Here is a 15,143-nt window from a genome sequence, read left to right on the forward strand (position 1 = left end):
TTTCTTTCCGCCTCCAGCATTACTTCGGCCAGAGAAGGCGGGTGAGGCAGATTTTCATCTCTAACTGCACTGGCTTCCCCCTGCTCCGGGGCAGCAGGGTTGCTGCGGGTGTTGACCATACTAGGAGAAAACAAGAGAACGGTTTAGACAAGGATGGCTCAAACTTAGCAAGGGAGTGCAGAATGTAATGGATAACATGGAATGCAGAGATGTTCATCTGTATGTCATGGTAATATAAAACTGCCATATATATACCAACGGTCATACACATCATGCATAGTTTAGTACAAGCCCAGGCTACAGTACAACTATGATGAAAGACGTTACATCTCATCGGAGGCATTCCAAGCTCCTATACATTATTTGTCTACACCTCCGGAATCGATTACACGCAGAGTCATATTCCACAAGTCACACAGGACAGTGGAGATACAACTACTACAATACTAGTGGTACTACTACTAACTCAGACATCTCCGTAGTAGTTCTCATTGAAGTCACCTCCATAGCCTGGAAGTTCAACGTGACCATCCGGGAACAGACGGTCCTGAGGAGCCTGTGGACCATAGGGACTAGGATGAGGTCTTGGACCAACAAACGGTGGCCTGCGGGGACCACGGGGTGGGGTGATGCCTCCCACATCACGCCAATCCACCATGTCTGGCAGAGCTGATCTCACAGGATACAGATCCCTTGTATCCATACATCCAGCTTGCACCGTAGGTGCAAACTGAGTCAATGTGGCCCAATGATCAGCACGGGTATTGAAAAGCTCCAGCCTCAAGGCCCGATTCTCTCGGTCCTTATCTTTGAGCATCTCGGCAGTGGTACGAGTTAATGTGTCCTCCTGAGTGGAGTCAGCATAGATAGCCTGAAGTTGTGCTCCCGGAAGTGAAGCTGGCATGTAACGGAAGTCGGTGTTCCAAAGCAGGCCAGTCCGGACTCGCAAGATGGTCATCATGGAATAGGCAGCATCCTGCACAGCCATCTCAACAGTAACCCCGAGTCCATAGGAACAGTGAAGGGGCTCGGTAGATCCAGGATAAGAAGGAAATATCCTGACGGTGCAGAGATATTGGCTTTGATTAAAGTCGCAGAACTGCTCTTCGACGGTGTATTCGGGATACGAACGGTAGCCCATCTCGATCATGACCCGGGCTAACATAGCAGTATGACCGGGCACGTCGAGGCACCGGGTCAGGCGAACCACTTGGTTATGAACACGGTTGGCCATCTGAAAGCACAACCACAAGGCAAAGACATCAGAATTTCTAGGGAAAATTGGACAGCATAACAATTGTAAATGCTCAGAAAAAGATTTGAGACATCCACAACAGTTCGCAATACCACTCAACAACATCATATCAAGATTCTGATCCAATTAGCAACATACTAAAATAGTAGAGAATGAACTGGGGCTTGTAGCATCAATCCTATAAGCTACTACGGATTAGTAACACGTGAACCTGATAGAAGAAGAGAGCCTAGTCCTTAACCCACGTTGAATGAGAAGAGAATGACTCAGATCAGAGGCATAGGGTAAAGGAGTAAAAGAGCCTTATTTTCCCTTCCACAATCAATTCCCCTACATATAACTAAAGCATTTCTAGACTCGACATCGACCAGTTTGGCTCAACGAACCTACAGGCAGTCCGGCTCTGATACCAACGCTGTCAGGACCCCGATTCCGAGTCACATCGATCTAGCCGGTAACACCTCATATCACTTTGCGGCCTCACGCACGGTATCCCACGGGTGTCGCCTTACCATGGCCCGGGACCGTTTGCGCCTTTTAGCTCACGTATATGATAGTGTCGCTAGCATCCATATGACAGAGAACCCGGGCCGACATGGCTAGTCGTGAACCCAAAGCGGCACAGACCTATGGAGACAGGCATACATGAATCACATCGAGCATGTCGGTCATCAACGAGTGATTCCGGGCTGTAGCCTGGGCTAACAGGACTCCGGGGAACCCGGGCTGTAGCAGGCTAGGCAGGACTCCGGAAGTCACCGCGTGACATTTCCCCGAAGGGACAGACATAGGAACGAAGTGAAACACATGCCGGCCAGTCAAGTGTCCTGGACAGTAGTGCTGGGCTAGCAGGGCTCCGGTGAACCGGGCTGTAGCGGACTACTATGGCTCGAGGAACACTAGACTACATTTCCCCATAAGAAAGGCTGCCAAGGATAAACAACTAGATTGTCGGATCCCATTCATACCAAGAATTTCAATCATACACACAATATGCCCGATATGAGTACATACAACATGGCATCACAACAAAACTCTACAACTCAAGTACTTTATTTAAAAGCTCCAGAGAGCCATACATAACATGTCATACAGATAGGGGTCACATGACGCGACACTCAAGTCATACAATCATACAAGCACATGCGGAAGCAACTAGTCTGAGTACAGACTCTAGAAAGAAAGAAGGCCTCTCGAAGCCTGTCTATCTACATAGGGCCCTCCATGGCCAGGATCACCACCTGGGTGGCTAGTCACGCGTCGACGTCAAGGTCTACGTAGAACCCATCGGAGGGGGCGGTGTTGTCGTCTGAAAACAGTAATTAAGCAAACATGAGTACAAAGGTACTCAGCAAGTCTTACATCAGAACCTACTATACATGCTTATTCTCAAGAAGGTGGTGGGGTTAATGCAGCAAGCCAGCTTTGACTCTTGGCTAAGCTATCTTACGGAACTCCACCAGTAAAATAGTTTTCGCACACGAGTCCACTACTCACCAACACAATACTCCACCGGGGATCCTCCCTCGTCATCCTACGAGAGGGCCATCCTCGGTACTCACACTTATCTTGAGTCTTTTATCAGTATCCATTAACTTGTCTATGAACTGTATAGGCAACCAAGTAGTCCTTTACCGCGGACGCGGCTATTCGAATAGTTTTATACCCTGCAGGGGTGTACTTCGTCACACATGTTTCCACCACTTAGCGTCTGCACACGACATGTGCTCGGCACACTTCAAGCGAAAACCGACGTGGGTGTAGACCACGACCTGACTAACCTCACAAGTCTCTAGTCCAGGTTTATTGCCTATTCAGGTTCCATCCGCAAGGAAATCTGGCCGGGGTGTCCTCAACGGCCCCAAACGATGTGTACAGGGTCCCGAGACGCCAAACGGGCGCCCGGCATACCCGGCCACAGTGTATCTACCGCATCATAGCCCACCCCTAGGGTTAGCGCTACGCACGGCCGCCAACACATGTCCTACAAACACCAGAAACTAGTTGCAACTCCTGGACAGAGGCGAGAGGGGTCAGTAAGTCGAGCGGGGTCATATTTCAGGGCCCAATGTGTGGTAGTAGCTGAATCTTAAATCACGCATACAGATCTCAGTTCTTAGGGACGGCCTCAATGAAACAACCCACCATGTACTCCTACATGGCCTCTCATCGATTCCTTTACCAAAACATGTTCAACAAATCCCTCACATTACCGACACAAGCATTTCACTCTAGCCCATCACCCAGATGAACCAGACCTGACACAACTCTAAGCATAGCAAGCATAGCAGGGTAGGAATCACATACATGGCTCAATCAACTCCTACACATGCTAGTGGGTTTCATCTAGTTACTGTGGCAATGACAGGTCATGCAGAGGATAAGGGTTCAACTACCGTAGCACACAGCAGTTTGAATCACGTTGTCTTAATGCAGTAAACAAGAGCAGAAGCGAGAACATGGGTTTGTATCGGAATGATCAATGGTTGCTTGCCTGATGGAGTGGTAGTGGAATACTGCCCTTCAGTTGGATACTCGTGAATATCCTCGGAGGCAGAACCTACCACGAAGAACACATCGGAGAGGAGACGCTAATCACGATCGCTAACCATACCGCACGACCGGACACCTCCTACCCAAACCAAACTGTCTCCATCGAAGCCTCCTCCGCCAGCGACAGCCGGCGCCCGGCCCACCTCTCTCGCGCCGCCACCGCCCAGGGTGCCGTCGGTCTGCCGCTGCTCCCACCTGGAAGGACGTGCCGCTGATGGTGGAGCTGAAGACAGTTGCCGATGGTGGAATTGATGGCATGGCAGTTGCCTCCTTCCCCATCCCTAAAAGGTGCAAACTATCTCTTTGTCGAACGTCTCCCTCATTCCCCTCTTACTTCTACTCATTGAGTCTTCCATCAGCGCGGGCAGCAAAAGCAGAAGCAGAGCCAGGCGCGCCAGCCTCGATACCTAGGATTCACAGGCCGTGGCCGACTGCCGCACCGGACACCACATGTCAGTATTACTTCACACTTGGTCCCCCTCCAAAAAAACAATGGATCGAGCTTTTGAGACAATTCCTTCAGAGATAGTACAAATTTTTGGTTGTTGTGAACCAAGTGGATAGGTGATGTACTATTCTTGATTGGAGCTATAGCTTTTTCGGTAATTTGATGACACCACGAGCAGTAATTATGTTTGAAAGCCAAAAACATACAGAACATGCAAACTGTTGGTGATGTACTGTCAGTTCAGGAGTAAAGTAACCATTAGTAGAGTAATCAGTCTAAAAAATCTGCATACATCTGCACGTGGATGTGATTTTCCTTCATCCCTTGTACTGATTCTAACATTGATGGGTTATTGCGGACAATGTTTTAATGCTAGCTATTGTAAGTATTCACTGCGGTTTCAGCATGATGCTTGGTGTATGGAGTTTGTAGTATCAATTTGACGCATAAGCCTTTCCAAATTAATTCAACTTGACTGAATTTTACTTTATGCTTATTTCAACTTGACTGAATTCTCTCAAGCTTAAATTGTTGGGGAACGTAGCAATAATTCAAAATTTTCCTACGTGTCACCAAGATCAATCTAGGAGATACTAGCAACGAGAGAGAGGGAGTGCATCTTCATACCCTTGAAGATCGCTAAGCGGAAGCGTTGCAAGAACGCGGTTGGAGGAGTCGTACACGCAGCGATTCAGATCGCGGTCGAATCCGATCTAAGCACCGAACAACGGTGCCTCCGCGTTCAACACACATGCAGCCCGATGACGTCTCCCGCGCCTTGATCCAGCAAGGAGGAGGGAGAGGTTGAGGAAGAAGCTCCAACAACAGCAGGACGGCGTGGTGGTGATGGAGTGGCAGTTCTCCGGCAGGGCTTCGGCAAGCTCACGCGGAGGAGGAGAGGTGTTGGGGAGGGAGGGGCTGGGCCTTGGATGTGTTGCTGCAGCCCTCCCCTCACCCCTCTATTTATAGGGAGAAGGGGGAAGGGGACCGGCCCCTCTAGATGAGATCTAGAGGGGGGCGGCCATGGGGGAGGGAGCTTGCCCCCCAAGCAAGGGGGGCGCCCCCTTTAGGGTTCCCCCCAAACCCTAGGCGCATGGGCCCTAGGGGGGGATGGCGCCCAGCCCACTAGGGGCTGGTTTCCTTCCACCTACAGCCCATAAGGCCCTCCGGGGCAGGTGGACCCACCCGGTGGACCCCCGGAACCCCTCCGGTGGTCCCGGTACAATACCGGTATACCCCCGAATATTTCCGGTGACTGTATGATGACTTCCCATATATAAATCTTCACCTCCGGACTATTCCGGAACTCCTCGTGACATCCGGGATCTCATCTGGGACTCTGAACAACATTCGGTAATCACATACAAATCTTCCTAATAACCCTAGCGTCATCGAACCTTAAGTGTGTAGACCCTACGGGTTCGGGAACCATGCAGACATGACCGAGACAACTCTCCGGCCAATAACCAACAGCGGGATCTGGATACCCATGTTGGCTCCCACATGTTCCACGATGATCTTATTGGATGAACCACAATGTCGAGAATTCAAGCAATCCCGTATACAATTCCCTTTGTCAATCGATACGTTACTTGCCCGAGATTCGATCGTCGGTATCCCAATACCTCGTTCAATCTCGTTACCGGCAAGTCACTTTACTCGTTCCGTAATGCATGATCCCGTGACCAACTTCTTAGTCACAATGAGCTCATTATGATGATGCATTACCGAGTGGGCCCAGAGATACCTCTCCATCACACGGAGTGACAAATCCCAGTCTCGATTCGTGCCAACTCAACAGACACTTTCGGAGATACCTGTAGTGTGCCTTTATAGCCACCCAGTTACATTGTGATGTTTGGCACACCCAAAGCATTCCTACGGTATCCGGGAGTTGCACAATCTCATGGTCTAAGGAAATGATACTTGACATTAGAAAAGCTTTAGCAGACAAACTATACGATCTTGTGCTATGCTTAGGATTGGGTCTTGTCCATCACATCATTCTCCTAATGATGTGATCCCGTTATCAATGACATCCAATGTCCATGGTCAGGAAACCATAACCATCTATTGATCAACGAGCTAGTCAACTAGAGGCTTACTAGGGACATGTTGTGGTCTATGTATTCACACATGTATTACGGTTTCCAGTTAATACAATTATAGCATGAACAATAGACAATTATCATGAACAAGGAAATACAATAATAACCATTTTATTTTGCCTCTAGGGCATATTTCCAACAGTCTCCCACTTGCACTAGACACAATAATCTAGTTCACATCACTATGTGATTGTAATGAATCCAACACCCATGGTGTTTGTTCATATCTCGCTTGCAAAAGAGGTTTATTTGTCAATGGGTCTGAACCTTTCAGATCCATGTGTGCTTTACAAATCTCTATGCCATCTTGTAGATGCAGCTACCACACGCTACTTGGAGCTATTCCAAATAACTGTTCTACTATACGAATCCGGTTTACTACTCAGAGTCATCCGGATTAGTGTCAAAGTTTGCATCGACGTAACCCTTTACGACGAACTCTTTTACCACCTCCATAATCGAGAAAATTCATTAGTCCACTAGTTACTAAGGATAAGTTCGACCGCTGTCATGTGATCCATTCCTGGATCACTCTTGTACCCCTTGTCTGACTCATGGCAAGGCACACTTCAGGTGCAGTACACATCATAGCATATTGTAGAGCCTACGTCTAAAGCATAGGGGACGACCTTCGTCCTTTCTCTCTCTTCTGGCATGGTCAGGTCTTGAGTCTTACTCAATACTCACACCCTGTAACACAGCCAAGAACTCCTTCTTTGCTGATCTATTTTGAACTCCTTCAAAATCTTGTCACGGTATGTATTCATTTGAAAGTACTATTAAGCGTTTTTGATCTATCCTTATAGATCTTGATGCTCAATGTTCAAGTAGCTTAATCCAGGTTTTCCATTGAAAAACACTTTTCAAATAACCCTGTATGCTTTTCAGAAATTCTACATCATTTCTGATCAACAATATATTAAAAACATATACTCATCAAAAATTCTATAGTGCTCCCAGTCACTTCTTTGGAAATACAAGTTTCTCATAAACTTTGTATAAACCCAAAATATTTGATCATATCATCAAAGCGTACATTCCAACTCCGAGATGCTTACTCTAGTCCTTAGAAGGATTGCTGGAGCTTTGCATACTTGTTAGCATCTTTCAGGATTGACATAACCTTCTGGTTGTATCACATACAACCTTTCGTCAAGAAAATCGTCGAGGAAACAATGTTTTGACATCCTATCTGCAAGATTTCATAAATAATGCAGTAACTGCTAACATAATTCCAACAGACTCTTAGCATCGCTACGACCGAGAAAGTCTCATCATAGTCAACTCCTTGAACTTGTCGGAAAACATCTTAACGACAAGTCGAGCTTTCTTAATGGTGACACTTACCATCATTGTCCGTCTTCCTTTTAAAATCCATCTGCACCCAACAGCCATACAACCATCAAGTAGTTCTTCCAAAGTCTATACTTTGTTTTTATATATGGATTCTCTCTCGGATTTTATGGCCTCGAGCCATATATCGGAATCCAGGCTCACCACCGCTTCTCCATAGCTCGTAGGTTCATTGTTGTCTAGCAACATGACTTCCAGGACAGGATTACATACCACTCTGAAGTAGTACGCATCCTTGTCGACCTATGAGGTTTGGTAGTGGATTGATCCGAAGTTTCATGATCACTATCATAAGCTTCCACTTCAATTGGTGTAGGTGCCACAGGAACAACTTCCTGTGTCCTGCTACACACTAGTTGAAGTGACGGTTCAATAACCTCATCAAGTCTCCATCATCCTCCCACTCAATTCTTTCAAGAGAAACTTTTCCTCGAGAAAGGACCCGTTTTTAGAAACAATCACTTTTGCTTCCGGATCTGAAATAGGAGGTATACCCAACTGTTTTGGGTATTCTATGAAGATGCATTTATCCGCTTTGGGTTCGAGCTTATCAGCCTGAAACTTTTTCACATAAGCGTCGCAGCCCCAAACTTTTAAGAAACGACAGCTTAGGGTTTTCTAAACCATAGTTCATATGGTGTCGTCTCAACAGAATTGCGTGGTGCCCTATTTAATGCCTAACCGATAAACGATAGTGGTAATTCGATAAGAGACATCATGGTATGCACCATATCCAATAGGGTGCAGTTATGATGTTCGGACACACCATCATACTATGGTGTTCTAGGCAGTATTAGTTGTGGAACAATTTCCACAATGTCTTAATTGTGTGCCAAACTCGTAACTCGGGTATTCATCTCTATGATCATATCATAGACATTTTATCATCTTGTCATGACGATCTTCAACTTCACTCTGAAATTACTTAAACCTTTTAATAATTCAGACTTGTGTTTCATCAAGTAAATATACTCAGCATCTACTCAAATCATCTGTGAAGTAAGAACATAACGATATCCACTGCGTGCCTCAGCACTCATTGGACTGCACACATCAAAATGTATTACTTTCAACAAGTTGCTTTCTTGTTCCATCTTACTGAAAAATGAGGTCTTTCAGTCATCATGCCCATGTGGTATGATTTGCATGTCTCAAGTGATTCAAAAACAAGTGAGTCCAAACGATCCATCTGTATGGAGTTTCTTCATGCATATCTACCAATAGACATGGTTCGCATGTCTCAATCTTTTCAAAACGAGTGAGTCCAAAGATCCATCAACATGGAGCTTCTTCATGCGTTTTATACCAACATGACTCAAATGGCAGTGCCAATAGTATGTGGTACTATCATTACTATCCTATATCTTTTGGCATGAACATGTGTACCACTACGATCGAGAATCAATAAACCATTCATTTTTCGGTGCACGACCATTGAAGGTATTATTCTAATAAATAGATTAACCATTATTCTCCTTAAATGAATAGCCGTATTGCGATAAACATAATCCAATCATGTCCATGTTCAATGCAAACACCAAATAACAATTATTTAGGTTTAACACCAATCTCGATGGTAGAGGGAGCGTGCAATGTTTGATCACATCAACCTTGGAAACACTTCCAACATATCGTCATCTCACCTTTAGCTAGTCTCCGTAGCCTTTTATTTCGAGTTACTAACACTTAGCAACCGAACCGGTATTTATTACCCTGGTGCTACTAGGAGTACTAGTAAAGTACACAATAATATAACATATATTCAAAATACTTCTGTCGACCTTGCCAGACTTCTCATCTACCAAGTATCTAGGGTAGTTCTGCTTCAGTGAACGTTCCCCTCATTACAGAAGCACTTAGTCTCGGGTTTGGGTTCAACCTTGGGTTTCTTCACTAGAGCAGCAACTGATTTGTCGTTCCATGAAGTATCCCTTCTTTCCCTTGCCCTTCTTGAAACTAGTGGTTTAACCATCAACAATTGATGCTCCTACTTGATTTCTACTTTCGCGGTGTCAAACATCGCGAGTTGCTCAAGGATCATCATGTCTATCCCTGATATGTTATAGTTCATCACGAAGCTCCAATAGCTTGGTGGCAGTGACTATGGAGAACCATCACTATCTCATCTAGAAGATTAACTCCCACTCGATTCAAGCGATTGTAGTAATCAGACAATCTGAGCACATGCTCAGCGATTGAGCTTTTCTCCCTTAGTTTGCAGGCTTAAGAAACCTGTCAGAGGTCTCATACCTCTTGACGTGGGCACTAGTCTGAAATCCCAATTTCAGTCTTTGGAACATCTCATATGTTCTGCGACGTTTCAAAAACGTCTTTGGTGCCACAATTCTAAACCGTTAGCATTACGCACTGAACTGTCACGTAGTCATCAAAACGTGTATGTTAGATGTTTCCCAACATCTACAGACGACGCTCGAGGTTCAACACACTGAGCGGTGCATTAAGGACATAAACCTTCTGTGCAGCAATGAGGACAATGTAACGCCCTCGATGCGGCTATAGCTCCCACGTGTCGAGGCACGACTTAGAGACATAACTGCATTGAAAGCAATGTCGCAAGTTAGGCAATCATCACAACATCCCATGTAATATATAGAATAAAAGGGGAGATACATAGTTAGCTTACACTCGCCACGTCACATCAAAGTACATAAATAACATACATCAACCAAACACTCATGGCCCGACTACGACGCCAAAATAGAAGAAAACCCAACTTGCGACACGGTCCCGATCAAACCCCAACTGGGCACCACTACTGATCATCAGGAAAAGACACATAGTAACGCTGAGAGTCCTCGTCGAACTCCCACTTGAGCTCATACGCATCACCTGGAGCGGAATCACCTGGACCTGCATCTGTAGTAATAGTATCTGTGAGCCACAGGGACTCAGCAATCTCGCACCCTCGCGATCAAGACTATTTAAGCTTATAGGAAGGGGTAAGGCAAATATATGTGGAGCTGCAGCAAGCGACTAGCATATATGGTGGCTAACTTATACGCAAAAGAGAGCGAGAAGAGGACGCAAAGCGCGAGCGAGAATCTAGAGGAACAACCTGCGCAAGCATTACTCCAACACCGTGTCCACTTCCCGGACTCCGCCGAGAAGGGGCCATCACGGTAACACACACGGTTGATTCATTTTAATTAAATTAAGGTTCAAGTTATCTACAACCAGACATTAACAAATTCCCATCTGCCCATAACCGCGGGCACGGCTTTCGAAAGTTCAATCCCTGCAGGGGAGTCCCAACTTAGCCCATGACAAGCTCTCACGGTCAACGAAGGAATAGACCTCCACCCGAGACATTCCGATCAGGCTCGGCATCCCGGTAAAACAAGACAACTCCGACAATGGTAAAACAAGTCCAGCAACACCACCCGCTGTGCCGACAAATCATGATAGGAGCTGCACATATCTCGTTCTCAGGGCACACCGGATAAGCTAAGCGTACGGGAGCCAACGTAACCCAAGTTGCCAAGGGACGGCCCCGCACGGTGCTCTAGGTTGGACCAACGCTCAGAGGAGCACTGGCCCGGGGGGGTTAAAATAAGATGACCCTTGAGTCCGCGAAACCCAAGGGAAAAAGGGGCTAGGTGGCAAATGGTAAAACCAAGGTTGGGCATTGCTGGAGGGGTTTTATACAAGGCGGACTGTCAAGGGGTTCCCATTATAACCCAACCGCGTAAGGAACGCAAAAATCCGGGAACATAACACCGATATGACGGAAACTAGGGCGGCAAGAGTGGAACAAAACACTAGGCGAGAGGCCGAGCCTTCCACCCTTTACCAAGTATATAGATGCATTAAGATAACATAGCAATATAATGATATCCCAACAAGTAAATAAATGATCCAACAAGGAACGGCTCCAATCTTCACCTGCAACTAGCAACGCTATAAGAGGGGCTGAGCAAAGCGGTAACATAGCCAATCAACGGTTTGCTAGGACATGGTGGTTAGAGGTTTGACATGGCAACTGGGAGGCTGACAAGCAAAAGGTAGGCATCGTAGCATTGGCATAGCAAGAGCGAGCAAACTAGCATAACAAAGATAGTAGTGATTTCGAGGGTATGATCATCTTGCCTGCAAAGCTGTCAGAGTTGACTTGATCCTCAGAAGCAAACTCAACGGGCTCCTCGTTAGCGAACTCGTCTCCCGGCTCTACCCAAACAAGACAAACAAGCAACAAGGATACAATCAACCACGTGCAAGCTCAAACAATAAAATGCAAAGATGGTATGCTATGCGGGATGCGATGCGGGATGCAAAAATGCATGACATGACAGGAAATGCATGAACCTGACCTCAACTTGGAAAACCAAGTGTGCCACTGGAAAGATGAGGTGAAATCGCTTGAAAACGATATAAAGAACGCCGGAATCGGAGTTACGGTTTGGAAATGGCAAGCGATTCAATTATGACATCGGTCTGCGATTTACAGCAAGTAGGCCTCTAAATGCAATGAAATGAACATGCTACAGCACTCAAACATGGCAGCAAAATACATGGCAGGGAAGCATTCAAGATGATTAACAAAATACTAGCAGTGAGTCACGGCCAATTCATCCATTAAGAGGTTCAAACAAGCATGGAAAAAACGCAAATGCAAAACAGATCTCAGACTTAGTGAAATTAACACTTGTCTGAAATTTCAGATCATGAAGCCCTCTTCGGAGCAACAAAACAACATGCTACAGGACATGATTAAGCCAAAGAATAACATGGCATGGAGCTACTCAATAAGCTTAACAAAAGACCCTTAGTGACCTTGAGCCAGAAGGGATCACAAAATATACTAACAAGCACACGAACATAGCTAAAACACAATCAGTTTTCAGACTTGGTGAAAACTGAGACATGCTGAAATATAACTCACGAAGGCATGTAAACGAGCTCGATGCACTCACTACGGAGCAAGTCATGGCAAGGAAATCATACATCCATTAATAAGGCACAAAATTCTAGCTAGACAAGGCAAGAACAATGGCATAGCATGCATGGATCAACTACAATAACATCGGCAAAATCGCAAACAAGTTGACGATCTGCCCAGATCACAACGAAGCAAAAGTAGAGCTCGATTGACTCAAGCTAGGGTGCTCCATAATTGCAAACAAAGGCATGGATGGATAGAGCATCACAATATTAACAAAACTCCTTTACTGATCATCCTCAAAAGAGGCACGGATCACTAGGAAATAGCAAGAACATATGGCATCATGAACTAAACAATCCCAGACTTAGTGAAAACTACCAAGTCCCTGAAAACAGATTTACCGGGTGCCTCTCTTTGCAAGCTTGCACAAGTCACCACACACATCACAAAAATGCATGGGTTGCACCTCTGGAAAGACAACAAGATGCTTAACAAAACATATGAAGGACTCACAGGCATATCATGCACACAATAATCATGGCAAAATGACAAAAGTCTAAGATGAACTAGCAGATCTGACAATTAGCTCACGAAGCCTCCTTCTAACAGCATTTCGGGCATCAAGATGAACTCAAATGAAAATGATGCAATGGAATGAAATGATGTACTCGTCGAGACGAACATTTTGATATGCTATATGTCCAAAACGGAGCTACGGATGCGGAGATATGGCAGGTCAAAGTATGCATAAAAATTAGGGTTTCGGGGATAAAAGTCAACCGTCGAATTTTCCAGATCTGGATCTGCACGGTTATCGGAGTTCGCCGGAGGGAGCACTGTTCACGCCGGAGATGGCGTCGGCCGGAGTTGGACGGCGAGGCGGCCGGAGAGAGGAAGGCCGGCTCGGGCGGCGAGGGTGCCGCGGTGGTCGGCGGGGCGGCGGCGTCCTCGGGCGGCGAGAGGAGGCGCGGGCGGCAGCGTGGTGGCCCACGGCGGCGGCGGCGGTGGCCCGCGGCGGCGGCGGTCACCAGAGATGGGAGAGGCGGCGGGGCGAGCAGCGTCGGGTGGCGGCGCGCGGATGGGCCGCGGGGGCCTCCCGCGGGCTCGGGCGGGCCGGCGGCGGCGAGGAACCCGGCGGGACACGTGGCAGCGCGGGAGAGGGCGCGGGCAGCGGCGGACGTTGTCCGGCGCGGGCCGGACACGTCCGGTGAGGCGAAGGAGATTTTTTTTTAGGGTTTCGAGGGGGAGAAGATTCGAAAACGGGGGGGGTCTATTTATAGGCATAAGTGGAGTTAGGAGAGTCCAAATGAGGTGCGGTTTTCGGCCACACGATCATGATCGAACGCTCTAGGTGATGGAGCAGAGTTTGGTGGGTTTTGGGCCAAATTGGAGGGGTGTTGGGCTGCAACACACACGAGGCCTTTCCGGTCCCTCGGTTAACCGTTGGAGTATCAAACGAAGTCCAAATGATACGAAACTTGACAGGCGGTCTACCGGTAGTAAACCAAGGCCGCTTGGCAAGTCTTGGTCCAATCCGGAAATGTTTGATCCCCACACATGAAAGAAAGCTAGAATTGACCACCGGAGGAGAACGAAGCGCCGGAATGCAAAACGGACAACGGGGAAATTGCTCGAATGCATGAGATGAACACGTATGGAAAAGCAATGCGCATGATGACATGATATGAGATGCATGACAACGAAAACAACACACTGAGACAAAGACCCGAACCCGAGAAATAAATATAACTTAACGCCGGAAACGGCAAGAGTTGGAGTACAAATTGGGAAATTTATATGTGGGGCGTTACAACACTCCACCACTACGAAAGTATCTCGTCCCAAGATCTAGGACTGAAAGAACGCCGGGTACTCAGAACGGAGGTGATCCTCGCGTTCCCAGGTAGCTTCATGGTCGGAATGGTGTGACCACTTGACTTTGAGAAATTTGATTGACTTGTTACGAGTCTTGCGTTCAGTCTCTTCAAGAATAGCCACTGGGTGCTCACGATAGGAGTGATCTTCTTGGAGCTCAATGTCCTTGAAGTTGACTGCGGTCAGGAGTCTTGAAGCACTTTCGAAGCTGAGAGACATGGAACACATCATGTACATTTGCAAAGTTTGAAGGAAGCTCGAGTTGATAGGCGAGGTCGCCTCTCTTGCTGACAATCTTGAAAGGTCCCACGTATCTAGGGGCAAGCTTCCCTTTGATACCGAAGCGACGAGTACCTTTCATAGGAGAGACGCGGAGGTAAACATGATCTCCGATCTCGAAAGCCAAATCACAGTGCTTACTATCATAGTAGCTCTTCTGGCGGGATTAGGCTGCTTTGAGGTTATCACGAATGACTTTGCACATTTCTTCTGCCTCTGTGATTAAGTCATTACCCAGCAGCTGACGTTCACCGGTTTCAGACCAGTTGAGAGGGGTACGGCACTTCCTGCCACACAGAATTTCAAATGGGGCCTTGCCCGAACTTGCTTGAAAACTGTTGTTGTAGGAGAATTCAGCATAAGGAAGACAAT

Source organism: Triticum urartu, chromosome 2A (genome assembly GCF_056163025.1).
Source record: "Triticum urartu cultivar PI428250 chromosome 2A, HENAU_Tu73, whole genome shotgun sequence".
Taxonomy (NCBI): Eukaryota; Viridiplantae; Streptophyta; class Magnoliopsida; order Poales; family Poaceae; genus Triticum; species Triticum urartu.